The sequence below is a fragment of the Phyllobates terribilis genome, unplaced genomic scaffold (assembly GCF_046119375.1).
Source record: "Phyllobates terribilis strain yellow unplaced genomic scaffold, ASM4611937v1 Scaffold_74__1_contigs__length_7073193, whole genome shotgun sequence".
Taxonomy (NCBI): Eukaryota; Metazoa; Chordata; class Amphibia; order Anura; family Dendrobatidae; genus Phyllobates; species Phyllobates terribilis.
Window position 1 is genome coordinate 938907 of NW_027362834.1, and position 25827 is coordinate 964733.

General features: G+C 49.9%; 11 non-coding genes and 2 pseudogenes across 11 annotated transcripts; all 13 read left to right on the forward strand.

Moving 5' to 3' along the window:
* Positions 1-497: 497 nt before the first annotated feature.
* On the forward strand, positions 498-688 carry LOC141196003 (U2 spliceosomal RNA). The gene has a single exon (XR_012268572.1). It is a non-coding gene; the product is annotated as a U2 spliceosomal RNA (small nuclear RNA).
* Positions 689-1809: 1121 nt separating this feature from the next.
* On the forward strand, positions 1810-2000 carry LOC141196791 (U2 spliceosomal RNA). Its single transcript, XR_012269187.1, has one exon. It is a non-coding gene; the product is annotated as a U2 spliceosomal RNA (small nuclear RNA).
* A 1122-nt stretch (positions 2001-3122) lies between these two features.
* On the forward strand, positions 3123-3313 carry LOC141196793 (U2 spliceosomal RNA). The gene has a single exon (XR_012269189.1). It is a non-coding gene; the product is annotated as a U2 spliceosomal RNA (small nuclear RNA).
* A 1120-nt stretch (positions 3314-4433) lies between these two features.
* Positions 4434-4624, forward strand: LOC141196794 (U2 spliceosomal RNA). Its single transcript, XR_012269190.1, has one exon. It is a non-coding gene; the product is annotated as a U2 spliceosomal RNA (small nuclear RNA).
* Positions 4625-5744: 1120 nt separating this feature from the next.
* Positions 5745-5935, forward strand: LOC141195781 (U2 spliceosomal RNA). The gene has a single exon (XR_012268358.1). It is a non-coding gene; the product is annotated as a U2 spliceosomal RNA (small nuclear RNA).
* Positions 5936-7056: 1121 nt separating this feature from the next.
* Positions 7057-7247, forward strand: LOC141196795 (U2 spliceosomal RNA). The gene has a single exon (XR_012269191.1). It is a non-coding gene; the product is annotated as a U2 spliceosomal RNA (small nuclear RNA).
* Positions 7248-8367: 1120 nt separating this feature from the next.
* Positions 8368-8558, forward strand: LOC141196797 (U2 spliceosomal RNA). The gene has a single exon (XR_012269192.1). It is a non-coding gene; the product is annotated as a U2 spliceosomal RNA (small nuclear RNA).
* Positions 8559-9677: 1119 nt separating this feature from the next.
* Positions 9678-9868, forward strand: LOC141196798 (U2 spliceosomal RNA). Its single transcript, XR_012269193.1, has one exon. It is a non-coding gene; the product is annotated as a U2 spliceosomal RNA (small nuclear RNA).
* A 1120-nt stretch (positions 9869-10988) lies between these two features.
* On the forward strand, positions 10989-11066 carry LOC141196429 (U2 spliceosomal RNA; annotated as a pseudogene).
* Positions 11067-16630: 5564 nt separating this feature from the next.
* On the forward strand, positions 16631-16824 carry LOC141196243 (U2 spliceosomal RNA). The gene has a single exon (XR_012268806.1). It is a non-coding gene; the product is annotated as a U2 spliceosomal RNA (small nuclear RNA).
* A 1120-nt stretch (positions 16825-17944) lies between these two features.
* On the forward strand, positions 17945-18034 carry LOC141196416 (U2 spliceosomal RNA; annotated as a pseudogene).
* Positions 18035-23586: 5552 nt separating this feature from the next.
* LOC141196244 (U2 spliceosomal RNA) lies at positions 23587-23780 on the forward strand. Its single transcript, XR_012268807.1, has one exon. It is a non-coding gene; the product is annotated as a U2 spliceosomal RNA (small nuclear RNA).
* Positions 23781-24902: 1122 nt separating this feature from the next.
* On the forward strand, positions 24903-25093 carry LOC141196800 (U2 spliceosomal RNA). The gene has a single exon (XR_012269195.1). It is a non-coding gene; the product is annotated as a U2 spliceosomal RNA (small nuclear RNA).
* The last annotated feature ends 734 nt before the right edge of the window (positions 25094-25827 follow it).

Sequence of the window (25827 nt, forward strand, 5' to 3'; positions counted from 1 at the left end):
CTGTGAGCTTCTCAGTGACATTCAGCCATCCAGGTATCCCGCCTGCAGTAGACGGAATGTGGCAATGGAACGCTGGCTGCGCGTGTCATAATAGGCTCTGAGCCTTTATATACCTGCGCACAGCAGCAGCCACCTTCAGTCTGCTGCTGGACAGCCAGCAGCAGCAGCAGCAGGAGAGGTAATTAATCAGCAACCCTCCTGCTAAGGGTAGACAGCTGCTCGTTCCACCCCCCCCCCGCCTTAATTGGTTCTCCTCCCTTCCAACGGTGTTGAGGCGGGTGGGAACAGCCGGGGGTTGAGGGTACTGTGCTAAAAGAGGTGGAGTTATGCAGATCTAAAACGCGTGGATTGCAGCAGCAGCAAGCCGAAAAGTGCAGGCATGTGAGGGATCTAGAGGTTGACAGCATGTCTTCTTAACGGGAGTCCAGGTGGCCATCTCCACAAATGGACTTTTCAGAATCCTTGGGTGGCACCGTAGTCGGAAACCAATTCTGGTTATCGCTTCTCGGCCTTTTGGCTAAGATCAAGTGTAGTATCTGTTCTTATCAGTTTAATATTTGATACGTCCCCTATCTGGGGACCATATATTAAATGGATTTTTAGAACAGGGAGATGGAAAAAGAGCTTGCTCTGTCCACTCCACGCATTGACCTGGTATTGCAGTATCTCCAGGACCGGTGCACCCCTTCTTTAATGCAGTTTCTAAAATCAGAAAGAATTGAATTCAATGCTTTTTGTTCATTTTGCTTGTTTGTCGGATTTTGGGATGGACTCTTTGGCTTTGCTTTTCTTCTCCTCATTGGATTTTTCATGTTAAAAGTTGCAGAAGCCAGATGACAAGCTCATTTTGGTTCAACTTCAGCAACTGTGCATTGCATTGCCATGTAATGTAATGTAATGCAATGCTATCTATCTAGCTCTCCCTCTATACTTCCTTTTGGATAAACAGACATATTAGGCAAGCATTTTGGAGCTTTCACCTAAATAACTACAGGTGGTGAGATAAGCTGCACAATATAATTGACCTTTCAGTATATTGTTGCACACACACCATCTATTTAGCAAATGCCCTTGTTATCAACAGCAGCCTTTTAAACTCACCTGAGCTAACAGGTATGTGAGCTGGTTACTCTGCTGCGCTTAAAATTTCTTTTTTGGTTTGCTACAATGCCTTTTCTGAAACGTTGTCTCCCTCTGCTGGAACACTGACTTCTTTCATTTAATGCCTGCAGACTATAAAAGAGAAACCAACCCAAAAAGTTTGGTTGATTAGTCTGTGGCATTCTTTTAAACTGTTGCTTATGGCGGTCTCTGTGAGCTTCTCAGTGACATTCAGCCATCCAGGTATCCCGCCTGCAGTAGACGGAATGTGGCAATGGAACGCTGGCTGCGCGTGTCATAATAGGCTCTGAGCCTTTATATACCTGCGCACAGCAGCAGCCACCTTCAGTCTGCTGCTGGACAGCCAGCAGCAGCAGCAGCAGGAGAGGTAATTAATCAGCAACCCTCCTGCTAAGGGTAGACAGCTGCTCGTTCCACCCCCCCCCCCGCCTTAATTGGTTCTCCTCCCTTCCAACGGTGTTGAGGCGGGTGGGAACAGCCGGGGGTTGAGGGTACTGTGCTAAAAGAGGTGGAGTTATGCAGATCTAAAACGCGTGGATTGCAGCAGCAGCAAGCCGAAAAGTGCAGGCATGTGAGGGATCTAGAGGTTGACAGCATGTCTTCTTAACGGGAGTCCAGGTGGCCATCTCCACAAATGGACTTTTCAGAATCCTTGGGTGGCACCGTAGTCGGAAACCAATTCTGGTTATCGCTTCTCGGCCTTTTGGCTAAGATCAAGTGTAGTATCTGTTCTTATCAGTTTAATATCTGATACGTCCCCTATCTGGGGACCATATATTAAATGGATTTTTAGAACAGGGAGATGGAAAAAGAGCTTGCTCTGTCCACTCCACGCATTGACCTGGTATTGCAGTATCTCCAGGACCGGTGCACCCCTTCTTTAATGCAGTTTCTAAAATCAGAAAGAATTGAATTCAATGCTTTTTGTTCATTTTGCTTGTTTGTCGGATTTTGGGATTGACTCTTTGGCTTTGCTTTTCTTCTCCTCATTGGATTTTTCATGTTAAAAGTTGCAGAAGCCAGATGACAAGCTCATTTTGGTTCAACTTCAGCAACTGTGCATTGCATTGCCATGTAATGTAATGTAATGCAATGCTATCTATCTAGCTCTCCCTCTATACTTCCTTTTGGATAAACAGACATATTAGGCAAGCATTTTGGAGCTTTCACCTAAATAACTACAGGTGGTGAGATAAGCTGCACAATATAATTGACCTTTCAGTATATTGTTGCACACACACCATCTATTTAGCAAATGCCCTTGTTATCAACAGCAGCCTTTTAAACTCACCTGAGCTAACAGGTATGTGAGCTGGTTACTCTGCTGCGCTTAAAATTTCTTTTTTGGTTTGCTACAATGCCTTTTCTGAAACGTTGTCTCCCTCTGCTGGAACACTGACTTCTTTCATTTAATGCCTGCAGACTATTAAAGAGAAACCAACCCAAAAAGTTTGGTTGATTAGTCTGTGGCATTCTTTTAAACTGTTGCTTATGGCGGTCTCTGTGAGCTTCTCAGTGACATTCAGCCATCCAGGTATCCCGCCTGCAGTAGACGGAATGTGGCAATGGAACGCTGGCTGCGCGTGTCATAATAGGCTCTGAGCCTTTATATACCTGCGCACAGCAGCAGCCACCTTCAGTCTGCTGCTGGACAGCCAGCAGCAGCAGCAGCAGGAGAGGTAATTAATCAGCAACCCTCCTGCTAAGGGTAGACAGCTGCTCGTTCCACCCCCACCCCCCGCCTTAATTGGTTCTCCTCCCTTCCAACGGTGTTGAGGTGGGTGGGAACAGCCGGGGGTTGAGGGTACTGTGCTAAAAGAGGTGGAGTTATGCAGATCTAAAACGCGTGGATTGCAGCAGCAGCAAGCCGAAAAGTGCAGGCATGTGAGGGATCTAGAGGTTGACAGCATGTCTTCTTAACGGGAGTCCAGGTGGCCATCTCCACAAATGGACTTTTCAGAATCCTTGGGTGGCACCGTAGTCGGAAACCAATTCTGGTTATCGCTTCTCGGCCTTTTGGCTAAGATCAAGTGTAGTATCTGTTCTTATCAGTTTAATATCTGATACGTCCCCTATCTGGGGACCATATATTAAATGGATTTTTAGAACAGGGAGATGGAAAAAGAGCTTGCTCTGTCCACTCCACGCATTGACCTGGTATTGCAGTATCTCCAGGACCGGTGCACCCCTTCTTTAATGCAGTTTCTAAAATCAGAAAGAATTGAATTCAATGCTTTTTGTTCATTTTGCTTGTTTGTCGGATTTTGGGATGGACTCTTTGGCTTTGCTTTTCTTCTCCTCATTGGATTTTTCATGTTAAAAGTTGCAGAAGCCAGATGACAAGCTCATTTTGGTTCAACTTCAGCAACTGTGCATTGCATTGCCATGTAATGTAATGTAATGCAATGCTATCTATCTAGCTCTCCCTCTATACTTCCTTTTGGATAAACAGACATATTAGGCAAGCATTTTGGAGCTTTCACCTAAATAACTACAGGTGGTGAGATAAGCTGCACAATATAATTGACCTTTCAGTATATTGTTGCACACACACCATCTATTTAGCAAATGCCCTTGTTATCAACAGCAGCCTTTTAAACTCACCTGAGCTAACAGGTATGTGAGCTGGTTACTCTGCTGCGCTTAAAATTTCTTTTTTGGTTTGCTACAATGCCTTTTCTGAAACGTTGTCTCCCTCTGCTGGAACACTGACTTCTTTCATTTAATGCCTGCAGACTATAAAAGAGAAACCAACCCAAAAAGTTTGGTTGATTAGTCTGTGGCATTCTTTTAAACTGTTGCTTATGGCGGTCTCTGTGAGCTTCTCAGTGACATTCAGCCATCCAGGTATCCCGCCTGCAGTAGACGGAATGTGGCAATGGAACGCTGGCTGCGCGTGTCATAATAGGCTCTGAGCCTTTATATACCTGCGCACAGCAGCAGCCACCTTCAGTCTGCTGCTGGACAGCCAGCAGCAGCAGCAGCAGGAGAGGTAATTAATCAGCAACCCTCCTGCTAAGGGTAGACAGCTGCTCGTTCCACCCCCCCCCCGCCTTAATTGGTTCTCCTCCCTTCCAACGGTGTTGAGGCGGGTGGGAACAGCCGGGGGTTGAGGGTACTGTGCTAAAAGAGGTGAAGTTATGCAGATCTAAAACGCGTGGATTGCAGCAGCAGCAAGCCGAAAAGTGCAGGCATGTGAGGGATCTAGAGGTTGACAGCATGTCTTCTTAACGGGAGTCCAGGTGGCCATCTCCACAAATGGACTTTTCAGAATCCTTGGGTGGCACCGTAGTCGGAAACCAATTCTGGTTATCGCTTCTCGGCCTTTTGGCTAAGATCAAGTGTAGTATCTGTTCTTATCAGTTTAATATCTGATACGTCCCCTATCTGGGGACCATATATTAAATGGATTTTTAGAACAGGGAGATGGAAAAAGAGCTTGCTCTGTCCACTCCACGCATTGACCTGGTATTGCAGTATCTCCAGGACCGGTGCACCCCTTCTTTAATGCAGTTTCTAAAATCAGAAAGAATTGAATTCAATGCTTTTTGTTCATTTTGCTTGTTTGTCGGATTTTGGGATGGACTCTTTGGCTTTGCTTTTCTTCTCCTCATTGGATTTTTCATGTTAAAAGTTGCAGAAGCCAGATGACAAGCTCATTTTGGTTCAACTTCAGCAACTGTGCATTGCATTGCCATGTAATGTAATGTAATGCAATGCTATCTATCTAGCTCTCCCTCTATACTTCCTTTTGGATAAACAGACATATTAGGCAAGCATTTTGGAGCTTTCACCTAAATAACTACAGGTGGTGAGATAAGCTGCACAATATAATTGACCTTTCAGTATATTGTTGCACACACACCATCTATTTAGCAAATGCCCTTGTTATCAACAGCAGCCTTTTAAACTCACCTGAGCTAACAGGTATGTGAGCTGGTTACTCTGCTGCGCTTAAAATTTCTTTTTTGGTTTGCTACAATGCCTTTTCTGAAACGTTGTCTCCCTCTGCTGGAACACTGACTTCTTTCATTTAATGCCTGCAGACTATAAAAGAGAAACCAACCCAAAAAGTTTGGTTGATTAGTCTGTGGCATTCTTTTAAACTGTTGCTTATGGCGGTCTCTGTGAGCTTCTCAGTGACATTCAGCCATCCAGGTATCCCGCCTGCAGTAGACGGAATGTGGCAATGGAACGCTGGCTGCGCGTGTCATAATAGGCTCTGAGCCTTTATATACCTGCGCACAGCAGCAGCCACCTTCAGTCTGCTGCTGGACAGCCAGCAGCAGCAGCAGCAGGAGAGGTAATTAATCAGCAACCCTCCTGCTAAGGGTAGACAGCTGCTCGTTCCACCCCCCCCCCGCCTTAATTGGTTCTCCTCCCTTCCAACGGTGTTGAGGCGGGTGGGAACAGCCGGGGGTTGAGGGTACTGTGCTAAAAGAGGTGGAGTTATGCAGATCTAAAACGCGTGGATTGCAGCAGCAGCAAGCCGAAAAGTGCAGGCATGTGAGGGATCTAGAGGTTGACAGCATGTCTTCTTAACGGGAGTCCAGGTGGCCATCTCCACAAATGGACTTTTCAGAATCCTTGGGTGGCACCGTAGTCGGAAACCAATTCTGGTTATCGCTTCTCGGCCTTTTGGCTAAGATCAAGTGTAGTATCTGTTCTTATCAGTTTAATATCTGATACGTCCCCTATCTGGGGACCATATATTAAATGGATTTTTAGAACAGGGAGATGGAAAAAGAGCTTGCTCTGTCCACTCCACGCATTGACCTGGTATTGCAGTATCTCCAGGACCGGTGCACACCTTCTTTAATGCAGTTTCTAAAATCAGAAAGAATTGAATTCAATGCTTTTTGTTCATTTTGCTTGTTTGTCGGATTTTGGGATGGACTCTTTGGCTTTGCTTTTCTTCTCCTCATTGGATTTTTCATGTTAAAAGTTGCAGAAGCCAGATGACAAGCTCATTTTGGTTCAACTTCATCAACTGTGCATTGCATTGCCATGTAATGTAATGTAATGCAATGCTATCTATCTAGCTCTCCCTCTATACTTCCTTTTGGATAAACAGACATATTAGGCAAGCATTTTGGAGCTTTCACCTAAATAACTACAGGTGGTGAGATAAGCTGCACAATATAATTGACCTTTCAGTATATTGTTGCACACACACCATCTATTTAGCAAATGCCCTTGTTATCAACAGCAGCCTTTTAAACTCACCTGAGCTAACAGGTATGTGAGCTGGTTACTCTGCTGCGCTTAAAATTTCTTTTTTGGTTTGCTACAATGCCTTTTCTGAAACGTTGTCTCCCTCTGCTGGAACACTGACTTCTTTCATTTAATGCCTGCAGACTATAAAAGAGAAACCAACCCAAAAAGTTTGGTTGATTAGTCTGTGGCATTCTTTTAAACTGTTGCTTATGGCGGTCTCTGTGAGCTTCTCAGTGACATTCAGCCATCCAGGTATCCCGCCTGCAGTAGACGGAATGTGGCAATGGAACGCTGGCTGCGCGTGTCATAATAGGCTCTGAGCCTTTATATACCTGCGCACAGCAGCAGCCACCTTCAGTCTGCTGCTGGACAGCCAGCAGCAGCAGCAGCAGGAGAGGTAATTAATCAGCAACCCTCCTGCTAAGGGTAGACAGCTGCTCGTTCCACCCCCCCCCCCGCCTTAATTGGTTCTCCTCCCTTCCAACGGTGTTGAGGCGGGTGGGAACAGCCGGGGGTTGAGGGTACTGTGCTAAAAGAGGTGGAGTTATGCAGATCTAAAATGCGTGGATTGCAGCAGCAGCAAGCTGAAAAGTGCAGGCATGTGAGGGATCTAGAGGTTGACAGCATGTCTTCTTAACGGGAGTCCAGGAGGCCATCTCCACAAATGGACTTTTCAGAATCCTTGGGTGGCACCGTAGTCGGAAACCAATTCTGGTTATCGCTTCTCGGCCTTTTGGCTAAGATCAAGTGTAGTATCTGTTCTTATCAGTTTAATATCTGATACGTCCCCTATCTGGGGACCATATATTAAATGGATTTTTAGAACAGGGAGATGGAAAAAGAGCTTGCTCTGTCCACTCCACGCATTGACCTGGTATTGCAGTATCTCCAGGACCGGTGCACCCCTTCTTTAATGCAGTTTCTAAAATCAGAAAGAATTGAATTCAATGCTTTTTGTTCATTTTGCTTGTTTGTCGGATTTTGGGATGGACTCTTTGGCTTTGCTTTTCTTCTCCTCATTGGATTTTTCATGTTAAAAGTTGCAGAAGCCAGATGACAAGCTCATTTTGGTTCAACTTCAGCAACTGTGCATTGCATTGCCATGTAATGTAATGTAATGCAATGCTATCTATCTAGCTCTCCCTCTATACTTCCTTTTGGATAAACAGACATATTAGGCAAGCATTTTGGAGCTTTCACCTAAATAACTACAGGTGGTGAGATAAGCTGCACAATATAATTGACCTTTCAGTATATTGTTGCACACACACCATCTATTTAGCAAATGCCCTTGTTATCAACAGCAGCCTTTTAAACTCACCTGAGCTAACAGGTATGTGAGCTGGTTACTCTGCTGCGCTTAAAATTTCTTTTTTGGTTTGCTACAATGCCTTTTCTGAAACGTTGTCTCCCTCTGCTGGAACACTGACTTCTTTCATTTAATGCCTGCAGACTATAAAAGAGAAACCAACCCAAAAAGTTTGGTTGATTAGTCTGTGGCATTCTTTTAAACTGTTGCTTATGGCGGTCTCTGTGAGCTTCTCAGTGACATTCAGCCATCCAGGTATCCCGCCTGCAGTAGACGGAATGTGGCAATGGAACGCTGGCTGCGCGTGTCATAATAGGCTCTGAGCCTTTATATACCTGCGCACAGCAGCAGCCACCTTCAGTCTGCTGCTGGACAGCCAGCAGCAGCAGCAGCAGGAGAGGTAATTAATCAGCAACCCTCCTGCTAAGGGTTTACAGCTGCTCGTTCCACCCCCCCCCCGCCTTAATTGGTTCTCCTCCCTTCCAACGGTGTTGAGGTGGGTGGGAACAGCCGGGGGTTGAGGGTACTGTGCTAAAAGAGGTGGAGTTATGCAGATCTAAAACGCGTGGATTGCAGCAGCAGCAAGCCGAAAAGTGCAGGCATGTGAGGGATCTAGAGGTTGACAGCATGTCTTCTTAACGGGAGTCCAGGTGGCCATCTCCACAAATGGACTTTTCAGAATCCTTGGGTGGCACCGTAGTCGGAAACCAATTCTGGTTATCGCTTCTCGGCCTTTTGGCTAAGATCAAGTGTAGTATCTGTTCTTATCAGTTTAATATCTGATACGTCCCCTATCTGGGGACCATATATTAAATGGATTTTTAGAACAGGGAGATGGAAAAAGAGCTTGCTCTGTCCACTCCACGCATTGACCTGGTATTGCAGTATCTCCAGGACCGGTGCACCCCTTCTTTAATGCAGTTTCTAAAATCAGAAAGAATTGAATTCAATGCTTTTTGTTCATTTTGCTTGTTTGTCGGATTTTGGGATGGACTCTTTGGCTTTGCTTTTCTTCTCCTCATTGGATTTTTCATGTTAAAAGTTGCAGAAGCCAGATGACAAGCTCATTTTGGTTCAACTTCAGCAACTGTGCATTGCATTGCCATGTAATGTAATGTAATGCAATGCTATCTATCTAGCTCTCCCTCTATACTTCCTTTTGGATAAACAGACATATTAGGCAAGCATTTTGGAGCTTTCACCTAAATAACTACAGGTGGTGAGATAAGCTGCACAATATAATTGACCTTTCAGTATATTGTTGCACACACACCATCTATTTAGCAAATGCCCTTGTTATCAACAGCAGCCTTTTAAACTCACCTGAGCTAACAGGTATGTGAGCTGGTTACTCTGCTGCGCTTAAAATTTCTTTTTTGGTTTGCTACAATGCCTTTTCTGAAACGTTGTCTCCCTCTGCTGGAACACTGACTTCTTTCATTTAATGCCTGCAGACTATAAAAGAGAAACCAACCCAAAAAGTTTGGTTGATTAGTCTGTGGCATTCTTTTAAACTGTTGCTTATGGCGGTCTCTGTGAGCTTCTCAGTGACATTCAGCCATCCAGGTATCCCGCCTGCAGTAGACGGAATGTGGCAATGGAACGCTGGCTGCGCGTGTCATAATAGGCTCTGAGCCTTTATATACCTGCGCACAGCAGCAGCCACCTTCAGTCTGCTGCTGGACAGCCAGCAGCAGCAGCAGCAGGAGAGGTAATTAATCAGCAACCCTCCTGCTAAGGGTAGACAGCTGCTCGTTCCACCCCCCCCCGCCTTAATTGGTTTTCCTCCCTTCCAACGGTGTTGAGGCGGGTGGGAACAGCCGGGGGTTGAGGGTACTGTGCTAAAAGAGGTGGAGTTATGCAGATCTAAAACGCGTGGATTGCAGCAGCAGCAAGCCGAAAAGTGCAGGCATGTGAGGGATCTAGAGGTTGACAGCATGTCTTCTTAACGGGAGTCCAGGTGGCCATCTCCACAAATGGACTTTTCAGAATCCTTGGGTGGCACCGTAGTCGGAAACCAATTCTGGTTATCGCTTCTCGGCCTTTTGGCTAAGATCAAGTGTAGTATCTGTTCTTATCAGTTTAATATCTGATACGTCCCCTATCTGGGGACCATATATTAAATGGATTTTTAGAACAGGGAGATGGAAAAAGAGCTTGCTCTGTCCACTCCACGCATTGACCTGGTATTGCAGTATCTCCAGGACCGGTGCACCCCTTCTTTAATGCAGTTTCTAAAATCAGAAAGAATTGAATTCAATGCTTTTTGTTCATTTTGCTTGTTTGTCGGATTTTGGGATGGACTCTTTGGCTTTGCTTTTCTTCTCCTCATTGGATTTTTCATGTTAAAAGTTGCAGAAGCCAGATGACAAGCTCATTTTGGTTCAACTTCAGCAACTGTGCATTGCATTGCCATGTAATGTAATGTAATGCAATGCTATCTATCTAGCTCTCCCTCTATACTTCCTTTTGGATAAACAGACATATTAGGCAAGCATTTTGGAGCTTTCACCTAAATAACTACAGGTGGTGAGATAAGCTGCACAATATAATTGACCTTTCAGTATATTGTTGCACACACACCATCTATTTAGCAAATGCCCTTGTTATCAACAGCAGCCTTTTAAACTCACCTGAGCTAACAGGTATGTGAGCTGGTTACTCTGCTGCGCTTAAAATTTCTTTTTTGGTTTGCTACAATGCCTTTTCTGAAACGTTGTCTCCCTCTGCTGGAACACTGACTTCTTTCATTTAATGCCTGCAGACTATAAAAGAGAAACCAACCCAAAAAGTTTGGTTGATTAGTCTGTGGCATTCTTTTAAACTGTTGCTTATGGCGGTCTCTGTGAGCTTCTCAGTGACATTCAGCCATCCAGGTATCCCGCCTGCAGTAGACGGAATGTGGCAATGGAACGCTGGCTGCGCATGTCATAATAGGCTCTGAGCCTTTATATACCTGCGCACAGCAGCAGCCACCTTCAGTCTGCTGCTGGACAGCCAGCAGCAGCAGCAGCAGGAGAGGTAATTAATCAGCAACCCTCCTGCTAAGGGTAGACAGCTGCTCGTTCCACCCCCCCCCCGCCTTAATTGGTTCTCCTCCCTTCCAACGGTGTTGAGGCGGGTGGGAACAGCCGGGGGTTGAGGGTACTGTGCTAAAAGAGGTGGAGTTATGCAGATCTAAAACGCGTGGATTGCAGCAGCAGCAAGCCGAAAAGTGCAGGCATGTGAGGGATCTAGAGGTTGACAGCATGTCTTCTTAACGGGAGTCCAGGTGGCCATCTCCACAAATGGACTTTTCAGAATCCTTGGGTGGCACCGTAGTCGGAAACCAATTCTGGTTATCGCTTCTCGGCCTTTTGGCTAAGATCAAGTGTAGTATCTGTTCTTTTAAGAACACAAGAGCTACGATCTACACTTGACGAGAGCGATCGAACTCGGAAGGAGAAGAGCTTCGGAGCGCAGCTGACATCGGAGAAGGAAGGCGGATATCGGTGGGAGGAAGAAGCTCTAAAGAATCCAGAAGAAGACGAAGACTCGGAGAAGAATCGGGCTGTCCTGTGGAATCTTTGAGTAAGAAAATCATCGAGACAAAGACCTTTCGGGGAATTTGTCCAGAACACGACGGGAGAAGAATCTGCATAGCTCCACCCATTTCGGGAAGAGCTCCAGATCCAGCTCCAAGAAGTAACTGCAGGAGGAAAGCCATGGCAAGCGCTGCGAGGAAGGCCGAAAAGAAGAGCCTGGAGCAGGGGACAGCCAGGAGGGCCCAGCCAGGAGCCGATTCTGACCCCAAGGACTCTGCCTCCACGACTGGCCAGCAGAAGGGACCCCAGAAGCCCCGCCACGAAGCTCCAGCCCTGGAGCCATGGATGCGGCAGACGGTGGCCCTGAAGCTGAAGGAAGTGGATGGGAGGGTGCCGGACATGTCCTCGGACGTGTTCTGCCAGAAGATGCTGCTGGATCGAGGCTTCTCCAGGTCGGACACCCTCAGCATCCAGACCTTCTTGACGGGGATCTTCTTCGTCACCTTCGCCACTGTGAACACCTGCAGGAGGTTCTGGGAAATGGTAAGCGCAAAAGGATCGGATAATTCTTTCTCTGCCTTTACAGGTAGCTGCCCTATCCAGAGGGACGAAAGGAGGATCACGGTCTCCATGCGCAACCCGCACACCCCAGGCCAAGACATCTGTACCTTCCTGAGACGCTTCTGTTTGGTTGTGAAGGAACCCTCTCACATCCTGAATGGACTCGGCTTCTGGACAGGTAAGTGGTCGGTGACTGTTAGACTTCACAGGGACCTGGCGTACTCAGACGGACTTCGGCACCTGCCCCCGACATTCTCCCTGGGCAACTCCTACGGCCTCATCTATTACCCGGACATGCCGCGGAACTGCAGGAGATGCGGCAAGAACGGCCACGAGATGAAGGACTGCAAGGAGGATGCCTGCAGGATTTGTCGAGTGACGGGACACAGCTCGAAGGACTGCCCGAAGAAGACGTCCTGCAACCTGTGTGGGCTGGCGGCTCATCTGTACAAGGATTGCCCCAAGCGTGAGAGATCCTGGGCATCGGTGGTTGCGACGACCCCAGCTCCGGAGGACAAGGCCCCGACGACCAGGCCTGTGAAGGTCAAGGACGCGACGACCAAGGCCCCAGCGGCCAAGGCCGAGACGACCAAGGCCAAAGCGGTCAAGGAGTCGGTGGCCAAAGCCCCAGCGACGGTCCCAGCAGCTCCGAAGCAGAAGAAAAAGTCAAAGGAGGGTAAGAGTTCTGTCACCCCTCTCTCGATCCCTCCCCCTGCCACCCCCGTCCAATCCCCCCCCACCCCGGCCACCCCTGCTGAGGATTCCACTTCCTCTTCCTCCTTCCCCTACTCCTCAGCAGGTGTCCTTTCCCCTGCCCCGGCAGCCACTCTCCCTCCTCAGACCATGGTAGTGGTGGAATTAACCTTTCCTCCACCTGCCGCTATCTATTCCGAGGAGGATTTTCCCCTTCTTGTCTCCCCAGTTCCAACCCGGGGAAAGAGGAAGGTGGAGGACAGCCCTGCTACTGAATCCTCCAAAAAGAAGATTCTGGATTTCGTAGGCGAAAAGGAGGATACCCTCCCTGAGCCAGAAGAGATGGAGCACATGGTTGAGACCCTGGTGGCTGAGCCAGAAGAGGAGGAACTGGTGGTCGCCGAGATCGAGGCCGCGCTGCTTGACCAGATGGAGGAAGAGGGCCTGCTGGTGATCCCGTCACCAGCAGTCAACACCGACGAGGGACCACCCGACCGGAGTGGTAACTAAGGTGTATTGCCTGCGCTAACTTTTTCTTTTTTCCCTACATGATGGCTAATATTAACTTATTTTCCATTAATGTCAGGAGCATCAAGGACAAGTTCAGACGTCAGACTATTTATGCCTTCCTTACTTCCCAGTTGTGTGATGTTTATATGTTGCAGGAATGTTCCCTTCCCTCCTCTAGGTCCTTCAAACATCTGGCCAGGGAGTGGTCCCACGGTCCATCCTACTGGTCCGGTGGGGGTGACTGCAAGTCTGCAGGGGTCGCAATTCTGATCAGGGGGGGCGCATTCACGCTTGAGTCCGTCCAGGAGCTCATCTGCGGCAGGGCTCTTGTTGTAGATGGCAACTGGGCGGGAGAACCTGTCAGGTTCATCAACGTGTATGCGTCCCCACTGAAGAATGAGCGTTTGGAGCTTTTCCAGACCCTGCGGCTTCAGCTTGCCACCACCAGGACCTTAGTGATGGCCGGGGATTTCAACTGCCCCATCGAGGAGGATGGTCGTAGTTCTGGCACATCTGCCAAGTTGGACATCACGTCCAAGCTGCTCATCGAGATGGTAACCGAGGCCTCTCTTCAGGACGTGGTGGGCTCCATGGGGAGAGGCTCCACGAACTATTCGTGGAGCCGACCGGATGGCTCACTCCGCTCCAGGATTGACTTTGTGTTCACCTCTCGGGCAGTCAGGCAGAGTAGGCACTCGATGGTCCCCTGCTTCTTCTCCGACCACAGAGCCATTCACTTACAAGGTGTCCTCGGCGACGGTTTTCCGTCCGGCCCCGGCTCCTGGAAGCTGAATTGTGCTCTGCTGGCTCAGGATGAAGTCGTGGAGGAGCTGAGAGCAGCCTACGCAATGTGGCAGTCCTACAAGGGTAGCTTCCAAACAGTCTCTGATTGGTGGGAATATGTTAAACTTGAGTTTCGCTGTTTCTTTCAGGCCAAGGGTCGACAACAGGCGTGTGAGAAGAGGAGGGACTTCAGAGGGCTGCAGCGCGAGCTGCGGTCGCTGCAGGACCTTCTTCACTGTGGCTGGGACGTGAGGGAGGAGCTGGAGGAGACCAAGAAGAGCCTGAAAAGGCACTTTGAGGAGGAGTCCAAGCGAATCGTCTTCCGTTCCAAAGTGGAGAATCTGGAGAAGGGTGAGAAATGTAACTCATTCTTTTTCAGGAAACTTCATGCCGGTCACACGCCCCTGAACGAGCTGCGAGACGAGAGCGGAAACATGCGACGTGGGAAGGAGGACGTGATGAGGGTCGTCAGCGACTTCTACAGCGAACTCTACTCCCACAAGACTACCGACCCCGACGCTGCTGATAACTTCCTGTCAGGTATCACTAACCATCTTGATCCTGCAGGCACGGCAGCCTTGGACAAACCTCTGATGGTGGGCGAATTGCTCTCTGCCGCTAAATCCTTTAGGACCGGCAGGACCCCGGGCAGTGATGGTCTTCCAGCGGAGCTCTATGTAGCGCTGGGAGACCTCATCTGTCCGGACCTGTTGGACCTGTACGAGGAGATGGTGGTGGAGGGTAGAATGCCTCCATCTTTGAGGGAAGGAATGGTCACGATCCTGTACAAGCGGAAGGGAGAGAGTTGCGACCTGAGGAATTGGCGTCCCATCACTCTGCTCAACGTGGACTACAAGATCCTGGCCAAGACGATGGCGACACGACTTAAGACGGTCATCGGACGGATCATCCACCCGGACCAGACCTGCGGCATCCCTGGACGTCGCATCGCAGACAGCCTCGCTCTCGTGCGGGACACGGTCGAGTACATCAAGGTCCGCCGCGCACACGCGGCCCTGGTCTCCTTGGATCAGGAGAAGGCCTTCGACCGGGTTTCCCACGAGTTCATGGGCCGAGCTCTGCACCGGTTAGGTTTGGGTAACATGTTTTGTTCGTATGTCCGTTTGATGTATTTTGATATCCACAGCTCGGTGTTGGTGAAAGGCTGGAAGACTGACCCCTTCCCTGTCCTCTCTGGGGTCAGACAAGGCTGCCCTCTATCACCTCTTCTTTTTGTTTGTGTTATAGAACTCTTCGCAGAGGCTATCCGGCAGAATGGAGAGATCAGAGGGATCACCGCACCGGGTCCGGGACGACACGAGGTCAAGTGCTCGCTCTACATGGACGACGTCACCGTCTTCTGCGCTGATCGTGGTTCAGTCGACGCCCTCGTCCAGACGTGTGAGAGGTTCGGCCGGGCTTCAGGGGCCAAAGTCAACTGCAGGAAGTCGGAAGCCATGCTCTTCGGGGATTGGCAGCCGGCCTCCTCCGCCCCCTTCCCCTTCAACATTCAACCGGATTTCCTCAAGGTGCTGGGAGTCTGGTTCGGGAAGGAAGGAGCGGCCCTCAAGTCCTGGCAAGAACGCTTGGCCAAGGTGAAGCAACGGATCGGACTCTGGAGCCTCAGACACCTCACTTGTGAGGGTAAGGCACTCGTCCTGCGTAATGAGGTCCTGCCCGTCTTGCAGTACACGGCGCAGGCCTGGCCCCCACACGTCACTGTGTGCAGGGCCATTACCAGGACAGTGTTTCACTTTGTCTGGGGATCCAAGATGGACAGAGTCAGGCGGGCCGTCATGTACAAGGAGCCTCGCAAGGGTGGGAAGGGCGTTCCAGATATCCCCACCCTCCTGCGATCCTCTTTTGTGTGTGATTGTGTCCGCCGGACTTTGCAAGTCAAGAATGGCTCCGCGGGCAGGTCCATGTCTCGCTTCTTCCTGCTTCCTCTTTGGAGGCGACTCGGCTGGGACAAGTGGGACAGCTCCTTCCCCTACAACTGGACGACGCCATGGTTCTATGGAGACGTCGTTCGATTTGTGGGGGAACATCAACTGGAGGGACTCAAGCCCGACTTGTGGAAGCCCAAAACTATCCACAAGCTCATCAGAGCCAAGGATGACGTGGAGAACATCACAGGACTTCACCAGGACACGCTGGAGACTGTGTGGACAAATGTGTCGTCTGACAGGCTGACCAACGGGCACAAGGACTTGTCGTGGATGGCGATTCAGGGCGGACTGCCCGTCCGGTCATTCATGCATGCCCGGAACCTGTGCAAGACCCGGTACTGCCCAAGGTGCCCCTTCGTGGAGGAAACATCTTTGCACACTTTTTGGGACTGCGGATTTGCACAGCGCCTGTTGACTGCCCTTGAGGACGACCTGAGGAACTCTGTCCCCAGGGCGAGCCTATCGCACCATTCTGTGCTTTACGGACTCTTCCCTGGGGTTCATACCGTCGGAGCCATCCAGGAGGCTTGGCGCCTTATGAACTGCTTCAAGGATGCCGTTTGGGTCGCCAGGAACCGGCTCATCTTGAGGAGGGAGAGGATGTCCATCCAGGACTGCCGCAGGCTGATCCACAGCCTGCTCAGAGACTATTCCATCGTGGACGGTCCGGAGGACGAGGATGAGGACTAAACCCCTCCTCCCCCTCTCCCCTTATGTGTCTTGTCTTTTAATAAAGCTTCGGGCCTGTGATTTTCCCCTCCCCATCCCCTTTTTCCCAATCCCCATCCCTTATCACGGTTCGTCGTACTGTATTGATTGACATGCTTTTTCTTTCATATTGAGTGTTTTGTGTAGCATAGGGGTGTGATGTGTCTAGTTAGTGCGTCGTATCCTCATGCTATGTAAATGTGATGTAGAATTATGTGTGTACTGGGCTGCGGCACTGTACACTGTCTGTTAACTTATTTTTTGTGCTAATAAAAGATATATTCAATCAAAAAAATCTGTTCTTATCAGTTTAATATCTGATACGTCCCCTATCTGGGGACCATATATTAAATGGATTTTTAGAACAGGGAGATGGAAAAAGAGCTTGCTCTGTCCACTCCACGCATTGACCTGGTATTGCAGTATCTCCAGGACCGGTGCACCCCTTCTTTAATGCAGTTTCTAAAATCAGAAAGAATTGAATTCAATGCTTTTTGTTCATTTTGCTTGTTTGTCGGATTTTGGGATGGACTCTTTGGCTTTGCTTTTCTTCTCCTCATTGGATTTTTCATGTTAAAAGTTGCAGAAGCCAGATGACAAGCTCATTTTGGTTCAACTTCAGCAACTGTGCATTGCATTGCCATGTAATGTAATGTAATGCAATGCTATCTATCTAGCTCTCCCTCTATACTTCCTTTCGGATAAACAGACATATTAGGCAAGCGTTTTGGAGCTTTCACCTAAATAACTACAGGTGGTGAGATAAGCTGCACAATATAATTGACCTTTCAGTATATTGTTGCACACACACCATCTATTTAGCAAATGCCCTTGTTATCAACAGCAGCCTTTTAAACTCACCTGAGCTAACAGGTATGTGAGCTGGTTACTCTGCTGCGCTTAAAATTTCTTTTTTGGTTTGCTACAATGCCTTTTCTGAAACGTTGTCTCCCTCTGCTGGAACACTGACTTCTTTCATTTAATGCCTGCAGACTATAAAAGAGAAACCAACCCAAAAAGTTTGGTTGATTAGTCTGTGGCATTCTTTTAAACTGTTGCTTATGGCGGTCTCTGTGAGCTTCTCAGTGACATTCAGCCATCCAGGTATCCCGCCTGCAGTAGACGGAATGTGGCAATGGAACGCTGGCTGCGCGTGTCATAATAGGCTCTGAGCCTTTATATACCTGCGCACAGCAGCAGCCACCTTCAGTCTGCTGCTGGACAGCCAGCAGCAGCAGCAGCAGGAGAGGTAATTAATCAGCAACCCTCCTGCTAAGGGTAGACAGCTGCTCGTTCCACCCCCCCCCCGCCTTAATTGGTTCTCCTCCCTTCCAACGGTGTTGAGGCGGGTGGGAACAGCCGGGGGTTGAGGGTACTGTGCTAAAAGAGGTGGAGTTATGCAGATCTAAAACGCGTGGATTGCAGCAGCAGCAAGCCGAAAAGTGCAGGCATGTGAGGGATCTAGAGGTTGACAGCATGTCTTCTTAACGGGAGTCCAGGTGGCCATCTCCACAAATGGACTTTTCAGAATCCTTGGGTGGCACCGTAGTCGGAAACCAATTCTGGTTATCGCTTCTCGGCCTTTTGGCTAAGATCAAGTGTAGTATCTGTTCTTTTAAGAACACAAGAGCTATGATCTACACTTGACGAGAGCGATCGAACTCGGAAGGAGAAGAGCTTCGGAGCGCAGCTGACATCGGAGAAGGAAGGCGGATATCGGTGGGAGGAAGAAGCTCTAAAGAATCCAGAAGAAGACGAAGACTCGGAGAAGAATCGGGCTGTCCTGTGGAATCTTTGAGTAAGAAAATCATCGAGACAAAGACCTTTCGGGGAATTTGTCCAGAACACGACGGGAGAAGAATCTGCATAGCTCCACCCATTTCGGGAAGAGCTCCAGATCCAGCTCCAAGAAGTAACTGCAGGAGGAAAGCCATGGCAAGCGCTGCGAGGAAGGCCGAAAAGAAGAGCCTGGAGCAGGGGACAGCCAGGAGGGCCCAGCCAGGAGCCGATTCTGACCCCAAGGACTCTGCCTCCACGACTGGCCAGCAGAAGGGACCCCAGAAGCCCCGCCACGAAGCTCCAGCCCTGGAGCCATGGATGCGGCAGACGGTGGCCCTGAAGCTGAAGGAAGTGGATGGGAGGGTGCCGGACATGTCCTCGGACGTGTTCTGCCAGAAGATGCTGCTGGATCGAGGCTTCTCCAGGTCGGACACCCTCAGCATCCAGACCTTCTTGACGGGGATCTTCTTCGTCACCTTCGCCACTGTGAACACCTGCAGGAGGTTCTGGGAAATGGTAAGCGCAAAAGGATCGGATAATTCTTTCTCTGCCTTTACAGGTAGCTGCCCTATCCAGAGGGACGAAAGGAGGATCACGGTCTCCATGCGCAACCCGCACACCCCAGGCCAAGACATCTGTACCTTCCTGAGACGCTTCTGTTTGGTTGTGAAGGAACCCTCTCACATCCTGAATGGACTCGGCTTCTGGACAGGTAAGTGGTCGGTGACTGTTAGACTTCACAGGGACCTGGCGTACTCAGACGGACTTCGGCACCTGCCCCCGACATTCTCCCTGGGCAACTCCTACGGCCTCATCTATTACCCGGACATGCCGCGGAACTGCAGGAGATGCGGCAAGAACGGCCACGAGATGAAGGACTGCAAGGAGGATGCCTGCAGGATTTGTCGAGTGACGGGACACAGCTCGAAGGACTGCCCGAAGAAGACGTCCTGCAACCTGTGTGGGCTGGCGGCTCATCTGTACAAGGATTGCCCCAAGCGTGAGAGATCCTGGGCATCGGTGGTTGCGACGACCCCAGCTCCGGAGGACAACGCCCCGACAACCAGGCCTGTGAAGGTCAAGGACGCGACGACCAAGGCCCCAGCGGCCAAGGCCGAGACGACCAAGGCCAAAGCGGTCAAGGAGTCGGTGGCCAAAGCCCCAGCGACGGTCCCAGCAGCTCCGAAGCAGAAGAAAAAGTCAAAGGAGGGTAAGAGTTCTGTCACCCCTCTCTCGATCCCTCCCCCTGCCACCCCCGTCCAATCCCCCCCCACCCCGGCCACCCCTGCTGAGGATTCCACTTCCTCTTCCTCCTTCCCCTACTCCTCAGCAGGTGTCCTTTCCCCTGCCCCGGCAGCCACTCTCCCTCCTCAGACCATGGTAGTGGTGGAATTAACCTTTCCTCCACCTGCCGCTATCTATTCCGAGGAGGATTTTCCCCTTCTTGTCTCCCCAGTTCCAACCCGGGGAAAGAGGAAGGTGGAGGACAGCCCTGCTACTGAATCCTCCAAAAAGAAGATTCTGGATTTCGTAGGCGAAAAGGAGGATACCCTCCCTGAGCCAGAAGAGATGGAGCACATGGTTGAGACCCTGGTGGCCGAGCCAGAAGAGGAGGAACTGGTGGTCGCCGAGATCGAGGCCGCGCTGCTTGACCAGATGGAGGAAGAGGGCCTGCTGGTGATCCCGTCACCAGCAGTCAACACCGACGAGGGACCACCCGACCGGAGTGGTAACTAAGGTGTATTGCCTGCGCTAACTTTTTCTTTTTTCCCTACATGATGGCTAATATTAACTTATTTTCCATTAATGTCAGGAGCATCAAGGACAAGTTCAGACGTCAGACTATTTATGCCTTCCTTACTTCCCAGTTGTGTGATGTTTATATGTTGCAGGAATGTTCCCTTCCCTCCTCTAGGTCCTTCAAACATCTGGCCAGGGAGTGGTCCCACGGTCCATCCTACTGGTCCGGTGGGGGTGACTGCAAGTCTGCAGGGGTCGCAATTCTGATCAGGGGGGGCGCATTCACGCTTGAGTCCGTCCAGGAGCTCATCTGCGGCAGGGCTCTTGTTGTAGATGGCAACTGGGCGGGAGAACCTGTCAGGTTCATCAACGTGTATGCGTCCCCACTGAAGAATGAGCGTTTGGAGCTTTTCCAGACCCTGCGGCTTCAGCTTGCCACCACCAGGACCTTAGTGATGGCCGGGGATTTCAACTGCCCCATCGAGGAGGATGGTCGTAGTTCTGGCACATCTGCCAAGTTGGACATCACGTCCAAGCTGCTCATCGAGATGGTAACCGAGGCCTCTCTTCAGGACGTGGTGGGCTCCATGGGGAGAGGCTCCACGAACTATTCGTGGAGCCGACCGGATGGCTCACTCCGCTCCAGGATTGACTTTGTGTTCACCTCTCGGGCAGTCAGGCAGAGTAGGCACTCGATGGTCCCCTGCTTCTTCTCCGACCACAGAGCCATTCACTTACAAGGTGTCCTCGGCGACGGTTTTCCGTCCGGTCCCGGCTCCTGGAAGCTGAATTGTGCTCTGCTGGCTCAGGATGAAGTCGTGGAGGAGCTGAGAGCAGCCTACGCAATGTGGCAGTCCTACAAGGGTAGCTTCCAAACAGTCTCTGATTGGTGGGAATATGTTAAACTTGAGTTTCGCTGTTTCTTTCAGGCCAAGGGTCGACAACAGGCGTGTGAGAAGAGGAGGGACTTCAGAGGGCTGCAGCGCGAGCTGCGGTCGCTGCAGGACTTTCTTCACTGTGGCTGGGACGTGAGGGAGGAGCTGGAGGAGACCAAGAAGAGCCTGAAAAGGCACTTTGAGGAGGAGTCCAAGCGAATCGTCTTCCGTTCCAAAGTGGAGAATCTGGAGAAGGGTGAGAAATGTAACTCATTCTTTTTCAGGAAACTTCATGCCGGTCACACGCCCCTGAACGAGCTGCGAGACGAGAGCGGAAACATGCGACGTGGGAAGGAGGACGTGATGAGGGTCGTCAGCGACTTCTACAGCGAACTCTACTCCCACAAGACTACCGACCCCGACGCTGCTGATAACTTCCTGTCAGGTATCACTAACCATCTTGATCCTGCAGGCACGGCAGCCTTGGACAAACCTCTGATGGTGGGCGAATTGCTCTCTGCCGCTAAATCCTTTAGGACCGGCAGGACCCCGGGCAGTGATGGTCTTCCAGCGGAGCTCTATGTAGCGCTGGGAGACCTCATCTGTCCGGACCTGTTGGACCTGTACGAGGAGATGGTGGTGGAGGGTAGAATGCCTCCATCTTTGAGGGAAGGAATGGTCACGATCCTGTACAAGCGGAAGGGAGAGAGTTGCGACCTGAGGAATTGGCGTCCCATCACTCTGCTCAACGTGGACTACAAGATCCTGGCCAAGACGATGGCGACACGACTTAAGACGGTCATCGGACGGATCATCCACCCGGACCAGACCTGCGGCATCCCTGGACGTCGCATCGCAGACAGCCTCGCTCTCGTGCGGGACACGGTCGAGTACATCAAGGTCCGCCGCGCACACGCGGCCCTGGTCTCCTTGGATCAGGAGAAGGCCTTCGACCGGGTTTCCCACGAGTTCATGGGCCGAGCTCTGCACCGGTTAGGTTTGGGTAACATGTTTTGTTCGTATGTCCGTTTGATGTATTTTGATATCCACAGCTCGGTGTTGGTGAAAGGCTGGAAGACTGACCCCTTCCCTGTCCTCTCTGGGGTCAGACAAGGCTGCCCTCTATCACCTCTTCTTTTTGTTTGTGTTATAGAACTCTTCGCAGAGGCTATCCGGCAGAATGGAGAGATCAGAGGGATCACCGCACCGGGTCCGGGACGACACGAGGTCAAGTGCTCGCTCTACATGAACGACGTCACCGTCTTCTGCGCTGATCGTGGTTCAGTCGACGCCCTCGTCCAGACGTGTGAGAGGTTCGGCCGGGCTTCAGGGGCCAAAGTCAACTGCAGGAAGTCGGAAGCCATGCTCTTCGGGGATTGGCAGCCGGCCTCCTCCGCCCCCTTCCCCTTCAACATTCAACCGGATTTCCTCAAGGTGCTGGGAGTCTGGTTCGGGAAGGAAGGAGCGGCCCTCAAGTCCTGGCAAGAACGCTTGGCCAAGGTGAAGCAACGGATCGGACTCTGGAGCCTCAGACACCTCACTTGTGAGGGTAAGGCACTCGTCCTGCGTAATGAGGTCCTGCCCGTCTTGCAGTACACGGCGCAGGCCTGGCCCCCACACGTCACTGTGTGCAGGGCCATTACCAGGACAGTGTTTCACTTTGTCTGGGGATCCAAGATGGACAGAGTCAGGCGGGCCGTCATGTACAAGGAGCCTCGCAAGGGTGGGAAGGGCGTTCCAGATATCCCCACCCTCCTGCGATCCTCTTTTGTGTGTGATTGTGTCCGCCGGACTTTGCAAGTCAAGAATGGCTCCGCGGGCAGGTCCATGTCTCGCTTCTTCCTGCTTCCTCTTTGGAGGCGACTCGGCTGGGACAAGTGGGACAGCTCCTTCCCCTACAACTGGACGACGCCATGGTTCTATGGAGACGTCGTTCGATTTGTGGGGGAACATCAACTGGAGGGACTCAAGCCCGACTTGTGGAAGCCCAAAACTATCCACAAGCTCATCAGAGCCAAGGATGACGTGGAGAACATCACAGGACTTCACCAGGACACGCTGGAGACTGTGTGGACAAATGTGTCGTCTGACAGGCTGACCAACGGGCACAAGGACTTGTCGTGGATGGCGATTCAGGGCGGACTGCCCGTCCGGTCATTCATGCATGCCCGGAACCTGTGCAAGACCCGGTACTGCCCAAGGTGCCCCTTCGTGGAGGAAACATCTTTGCACACTTTTTGGGACTGCGGATTTGCACAGCGCCTGTTGACTGCCCTTGAGGACGACCTGAGGAACTCTGTCCCCAGGGCGAGCCTATCGCACCATTCTGTGCTTTACGGACTCTTCCCTGGGGTTCATACCGTCGGAGCCATCCAGGAGGCTTGGCGCCTTATGAACTGCTTCAAGGATGCCGTTTGGGTCGCCAGGAACCGGCTCATCTTGAGGAGGGAGAGGATGTCCATCCAGGACTGCCGCAGGCTGATCCACAGCCTGCTCAGAGACTATTCCATCGTGGACGGTCCGGAGGACGAGGATGAGGACTAAACCCCTCCTCCCCCTCTCCCCTTATGTGTCTTGTCTTTTAATAAAGCTTCGGGCCTGTGATTTTCCCCTCCCCATCCCCTTTTTCCCAATCCCCATCCCTTATCACGGTTCGTCGTACTGTATTGATTGACATGCTTTTTCTTTCATATTGAGTGTTTTGTGTAGCATAGGGGTGTGATGTGTCTAGTTAGTGCGTCGTATCCTCATGCTATGTAAATGTGATGTAGAATTCTGTGTGTACTGGGCTGCGGCACTGTACACTGTCTGTTAACTTATTTTTTGTGCTAATAAAAGATATATTCAATCAAAAAAATCTGTTCTTATCAGTTTAATATCTGATACGTCCCCTATCTGGGGACCATATATTAAATGGATTTTTAGAACAGGGAGATGGAAAAAGAGCTTGCTCTGTCCACTCCACGCATTGACCTGGTATTGCAGTATCTCCAGGACCGGTGCACCCCTTCTTTAATGCAGTTTCTAAAATCAGAAAGAATTGAATTCAATGCTTTTTGTTCATTTTGCTTGTTTGTCGGATTTTGGGATGGACTCTTTGGCTTTGCTTTTCTTCTCCTCATTGGATTTTTCATGTTAAAAGTTGCAGAAGCCAGATGACAAGCTCATTTTGGTTCAACTTCAGCAACTGTGCATTGCATTGCCATGTAATGTAATGTAATGCAATGCTATCTATCTAGCTCTCCCTCTATACTTCCTTTTGGATAAACAGACATATTAGGCAAGCATTTTGGAGCTTTCACTTAAATAACTACAGGTGGTGAGATAAGCTGCACAATATAATTGACCTTTCAGTATATTGTTGCACACACACCATCTATTTAGCAAATGCCCTTGTTATCAACAGCAGCCTTTTAAACTCACCTGAGCTAACAGGTATGTGAGCTGGTTACTCTGCTGCGCTTAAAATTTCTTTTTTGGTTTGCTACAATGCCTTTTCTGAAACGCTGTCTCCCTCTGCTGGAACACTGACTTCTTTCATTTAATGCCTGCAGACTATAAAAGAGAAACCAACCCAAAAAGTTTGGTTGATTAGTCTGTGGCATTCTTTTAAACTGTTGCTTATGGCGGTCTCTGTGAGCTTCTCAGTGACATTCAGCCATCCAGGTATCCCGCCTGCAGTAGACGGAATGTGGCAATGGAACGCTGGCTGCGCGTGTCATAATAGGCTCTGAGCCTTTATATACCTGCGCACAGCAGCAGCCACCTTCAGTCTGCTGCTGGACAGCCAGCAGCAGCAGCAGCAGGAGAGGTAATTAATCAGCAACCCTCCTGCTAAGGGTAGACAGCTGCTCGTTCCACCCCACCCCCCCGCCTTAATTGGTTCTCCTCCCTTCCAACGGTGTTGAGGCGGGTGGGAACAGCCGGGGGTTGAGGGTACTGTGCTAAAAGAGGTGGAGTTATGCAGATCTAAAACGCGTGGATTGCAGCAGCAGCAAGCCGAAAAGTGCAGGCATGTGAGGGATCTAGAGGTTGACAGCATGTCTTCTTAACGGGAGTCCAGGTGGCCATCTCCACAAATGGACTTTTGAGAATCCTTGGGTGGCACCGTAGTCGGAAACCAATTCTGGTTATCGCTTCTCGGCCTTTTGGCTAAGATCAAGTGTAGTATCTGTTCTTATCAGTTTAATATCTGATACGTCCCCTATCTGGGGACCATATATTAAATGGATTTTTAGAACAGGGAGATGGAAAAAGAGCTTGCTCTGTCCACTCCACGCATTGACCTGGTATTGCAGTATCTCCAGGACCGGTGCACCCCTTCTTTAATGCAGTTTCTAAAATCAGAAAGAATTGAATTCAATGCTTTTTGTTCATTTTGCTTGTTTGTCGGATTTTGGGATGGACTCTTTGGCTTTGCTTTTCTTCTCCTCATTGGATTTTTCATGTTAAAAGTTGCAGAAGCCAGATGACAAGCTCATTTTGGTTCAACTTCAGCAACTGTGCATTGCATTGCCATGTAATGTAATGTAATGCAATGCTATCTATCTAGCTCTCCCTCTATACTTCCTTTCGGATAAACAGACATATTAGGCAAGCGTTTTGGAGCTTTCACCTAAATAACTACAGGTGGTGAGATAAGCTGCACAATATAATTGACCTTTCAGTATATTGTTGCACACACACCATCTATTTAGCAAATGCCCTTGTTATCAACAGCAGCCTTTTAAACTCACCTGAGCTAACAGGTATGTGAGCTGATTACTCTGCTGCGCTTAAAATTTCTTTTTTGGTTTGCTACAATGCCTTTTCTGAAACGTTGTCTCCCTCTGCTGGAACACTGACTTCTTTCATTTAATGCCTGCAGACTATAAAAGAGAAACCAACCCAAAAAGTTTGGTTGATTAGTCTGTGGCATTCTTTTAAACTGTTGCTTATGGCGGTCTCTGTGAGCTTCTCAGTGACATTCAGCCATCCAGGTATCCCGCCTGCAGTAGACGGAATGTGGCAATGGAACGCTGGCTGCGCGTGTCATAATAGGCTCTGAGCCTTTATAT